Source organism: Sprattus sprattus (genome assembly GCF_963457725.1).
Source record: "Sprattus sprattus genome assembly, chromosome: 3".
Classification (NCBI taxonomy): Eukaryota; Metazoa; Chordata; class Actinopteri; order Clupeiformes; family Clupeidae; genus Sprattus; species Sprattus sprattus.
Genome location: NC_137922.1, coordinates 60683254 through 60688253, shown reverse-complemented (window position 1 = coordinate 60688253; position 5000 = coordinate 60683254).

The following is a 5000-nucleotide window of genomic DNA, read 5'->3' as shown; positions in this document are numbered from 1 at the left end:
TATATATTCGGACTGGAGGTCATCTTCTAAGTTCATCTTCTCTGAGTCCAATTTTCAGCTTTGCCCAACACATGGTCGTCTGATGGTTAGACGGAGACCTGGAGAGGCCTACAAGCCTCAGAGTCTTGCACCGACTGTGAAATTGGACTCATCAGAGAAGACGAACTTAGAAGACCCTCCAATCCGCTTTGGTTCAATCCTTATGGTCTTTTACAAACCTCAGCCAGGCAAAGTACAACGTTGTCCTGGAAGAAAAACGTGCTTCCTTTTGCTCTGACAATGTTCCCCAACTCTGAGAAGTGTTTTTTCCAGCAGGGCAATGCTCCATGCCACACAGCCAGGCCAGTAAAGGTGTGGATGGAGTACCACCAGATCAGGACCCTGTCATGGCCAGCCCAATTTCGAGACCTGAATCCCATAAAAAACCTCTGAAATGTGATCAAGAGGAAGATGGAAGGTCACAAGCCATGAAAAGAAGCCGAGCTGCTTGAATTCTTGCGCCAGGAGTAGCATAAAGTCACCCAACGGCAATGTGAAAGACTGGTGGAGAGCATGCCAAGACACATGAAAGTTGTGATTTTAAATCAAGGTTATTCCACCAAATATTGATTTCTGAACTCTTCCTAAGTTAAAGCATTAGTATTGTGTAGTTTAAAAATGAATATGAGCTTGTTTTCTTTGCGTTATTCGAGATCTGAAGACACTGCATCTTTTTTGCTATTTTGACCAAATGTCATTTTTCTGCAAATAAATGATCTAAATGACAATATTTTTATTTGAAATTTGGTAGGAATGTTGACAGTAGGTTATAGAATAAAACAAAAATGTACATTTTACTTTAACACATACCAATAAATAGTAAAACCAGAGAAACTGATAATTTTGAAGTGGTCTCTTAATTTTTTCCGCGGCTGTATACATAAATACACTAGCACTAGTGGCTCTGGATGTAAGCATCAGCGCAAGCATACTAGATTATAGTGGTGCTGAAGGGTGACATGACTGTGGTCTAACTGTTAGGTTGTCATCACACTGTGTGTGTGTCTGGTGATGTTAGGTTGACTTCACACTATGTGTGTGTGTGTGTGGTGATGTGTGTGTGTGTGTGTGTGGTGATGTGTGTGTGTGTGTGTGGTGATGTTAGGTTGACTTCATAATTTGTGTGCGTGTGGTGATGTTAGGTTGACTTCACACTGTGTGTGTGTGTGTGTGTGTGTGTTTACGTGTGTGTGTGTGTGTGTGTACGTGTGTGTGTGTGTGTGTGTGTGTGTGGTGATGTGTGTGTGTGTGAGTGTGTTGTGATGTGTGTGTGTGTGTGTGTGTGCGTGTGTGTGTGTGTGTGTGTGTGTGTGTGTGTACGTGTGTGTGTGTGTGTGTGTGTGTGTGGTGATGTGTGTGTGTGTGAGTGTGTTGTGATGTTAGGTTGACTTCACACTACATGGCAGCTAGCTAATTAGACTCAGATGTGTGTGAAAGGTTCGAGTACATCTCAAATTTGAACGTCCAAAGCTGAAAGCCTGACGTTCTAATGATGAGGTGACAGTCACCCTGTTAACTGAAAGCACTCCCGTCAGTTCGCCCTCCCATTCAAAACTGCACGGCATTATGGCTGGCATTTACGTAGAATGTCAAATATGTCACAACACAGGACCTTTACCTTCACCCTTTCATACATGAGAGAGAGCAAGAGATGGAGAGAGAGAGATGCAGAGAGAGAGAGAGAGATGCAGAGAGATGGAGAGAGAGATAGAGACAGAGAGAGAAAGATGGAGAGAGATGGAGAGAGAGAGATGCAGAGAGAGAGATGCAGAGAGATGGAGAGAGAGCGAGAGATGGAGAGAGAGAGAGATGCAGAGAGATGGAGAGAGAGAGAGAGAAACAGAGAGAGAGAGATGGAGAGAGAGAAAGAGAGAGAGAGATGGAGAGAGAGCTTCATAGTCAATTCATCCTCCCATTCAAAACAATATGGCATTAAGTGCTTGCATACGTCAAATGTTTGAGTGCATCCAAAATTCCAAATGTGCTTTTATCCAATAATTATTTCCTATAAACTGTAGCTTAAAAACGCAGGAAAGGGAAGTTTTACTACAAGATCTTGTAGTGCAGCTCTACGCCTTTAAACACATTTAAGAGTTCATAGTGTCATACTTACGGTCGAGATGACATACAAAAATAGCAGACGGAGTAGGTTTTACCATGTTCTAAAGATGGTTTTATTTAGATTTCGAGTGGTGCAGTTATCCAACTAAAAACATGTACGCAAAATGTCTCCACCAAATCCAAATGACAATACACATGGACAAAAGACAATCCAAAGAACCACTGGCTTAGGCAGTGTCTGCTGCAGGTCGAATCTCCTGAAGGTGGAGGAGCCAGAGCTTTTAAGGAGTCAGGTGAACCTGCGTGCCAGGTGCACCCAATTAAGGCTCTTCACCTCCAATCAGCCAAACTGCACACAGAGACCAGAGGGCACAAACAGAGGGTTAGATACATTTCATGGGCACAGGCACAAATCATCCTCCCATTCGAAACTGTATGGCATGTGTCAAATGTTTGAGTCTAAATGTGCTTTTTTCCAAGAAAACATGCACTTTTGTACGGACTCCAATACAATTAGCTATTAACTGTAGCGTAACCTTCAGGATAGGGAAGTTGTACAACAAGATCAGGGCCCTGTTTGGCGTAGAACTGAAGCTAAGTCAATACATTTAGCTTGCGAAATTAGATAATCTAGCTCGCTAAATGAGAACAGGCTATAGATAAACCCCTTAAACCTGAAGCTAATGTCCCTCCTCGGCTAAATTGCGCGTGCACGTCCTGCTTCAAAAGGCAGGAAAGGTTTTTAACGGTACAATAGTCTAAACTCAAAGAAAAAGACTAATTTTTTCCTCCGCTAAGGCAGGAGATGACCATGAACGCGTTATGAAGAATCAAGACCATAATCATAGCAAAATCCAACCCTGACGCCGTTGCAAGAGCATTACAAGAAAGTGTCTATGGGCTTGTTAGTTGGTGATATCTTTAGACTATGGAATAAGTGAGTTTTGTGCAGTGGATAGAGCTCGCGGCTTGTACTCTACAGGAGGTGAGTTCGACCCCCCACACTTCTGTATCAAGTATAGTTTTATTGGCTATAGCTTTGAATAAAATGACTATGACTAAATGTAAATGTATTAATAAGAAATTCAATAAATTGAAGCAATGAAAAGAAATTGTCTGTATTTCTCTCTTCTTATCATGCATCCACCTCAATCATTTTCTTCAAAAATGATATGCTATGTATGGTGTAGTTAGTAGACTTAGACTGTATTTACTACTTGCACACGTTTGCAAAACTAAACGTTTGCAATGATGTTAAAGTAGGTAAAACAACTTTCGCCAATATCTCCCTAGATGGGTTGTGTGCTCAAATTTCCTGGGATCAAAGAAAACGTAAGTATTCATGTGCAAACGAAAAATCACGTCTCTGGATTGCTGCGCATCAGAGACGTGCACAGGAATTTTGAAGAGCAGTTGCTCTGCCCTGGAAAAAAGGGGCAGCACAATATTTCTTTCACCGCTGCCACGCCCCCGTCATGTAATGGCAAATTTTCAAAATATCATTTTAAACTCTCACTGACCGCGGCTGCCACCCCCCCGTCATGTAATCGCAAATGTTCACAATATGATTTTAAACTGTCACTGACCGCGGCTGCCACGCCCCCGTCATGGTATCGAAAATATATAGTTCCTTCGGAGGGGCAACTTCAGTCGGAGAGGGCAAACGGGCAGTTGCCCAAGCAACCTTAGCACACTCCTGTGCACGTCCATGCTGCGCATGCAAGTTATTTCGGGTGTATCAACTGTACCCATGTCTCAACTGTACTAATACCACTGTCATATAATTATGAGTGCTTTGTTCTCCGCATCGCCGACATTACAAAAATGAAGGCTACCACTCGAAAGAAAGTGAAGACTGTCAATGTTCGACGGTGGTGCAATAAATGACTCAAGAAGGTCTTTTAAATTAATTATTCCTTGTCGGGTGAATCGGTAGCGCTAACAATAACTCATCATGATGGAAAAATTGATCTTGGCGATCGCAAAGAATTCTCTCTCCGCAAATCAAACTATCTAATATGACTCTTTGGTCAATGGGACCCCTCCTTTTAACTGGGGTGTGGCAAGCTTAGCCAGCTAAACTTAGGTTAGCCTGCCCTGGAGCAGGTTAGTGCTAAGTGATATGTTACTATGGTAATTTATCAGAAGTTGCTTCGCCAAACCCGATAAAGGGGCGTTCTCTTTTTTTAGCCTGGAATCTAGCTCGCTAAACCGCTTAGGGAGCTACGCCGAACAGTACCCAGGTCTTCTAGTGCAGCTCTCCTTCAAACACTTTCAAGAGTGCTGATTGGATGTCTGATTGGCTGCCAGACTCAGCTTGAGGGTTCTGATTAGCTGTCAGACTCAGCTTGAGGGTTCTGATTGGCTGTCAGACTCAGCTTGAGGGTCTGATTGTCCTCTGGGGCTCGAAGGGCAGCTGGACAGTAAACAACAACAAAAAAAGACAAACAAAAAAAGAAAAACTCAATAATATTGACCTTTCAAAATCCGCACCAGCTGAGGACAGTAATCAGTGTCTCTACAGGAAGTGTGTTCCTTATTTAGTGTTCCCCCCGGAAAAAACACCAACTGTCAGTCACGGTGAGGGGTATATTGGTTCTGCCTGTGTATTGACTTCTGTCCCGCAGTGTCCAGGTCTGTTCTCTGTTCTCTTGTGTGTGTGTGTGTGTGTGTGTGTGTGTGTGTGTGTGTGTGTGTGTGTGTGTGTTTGAGTGGGTATGTGTCCAGGTCTGTTCTCTGTTCTCTTGTGTGTGTGTGTGTGTGTTCTCTGCTCTCTTTACTCCTTTGACTTTTTCCTTTCAGGAAAGCCTTTTGTATTTTCATGAATGATAAATTGTATTACGCTAATGGAGGAACACCAAGACTGCACAGACTAAGAACAGAGTTCAGCAACTCTTTGG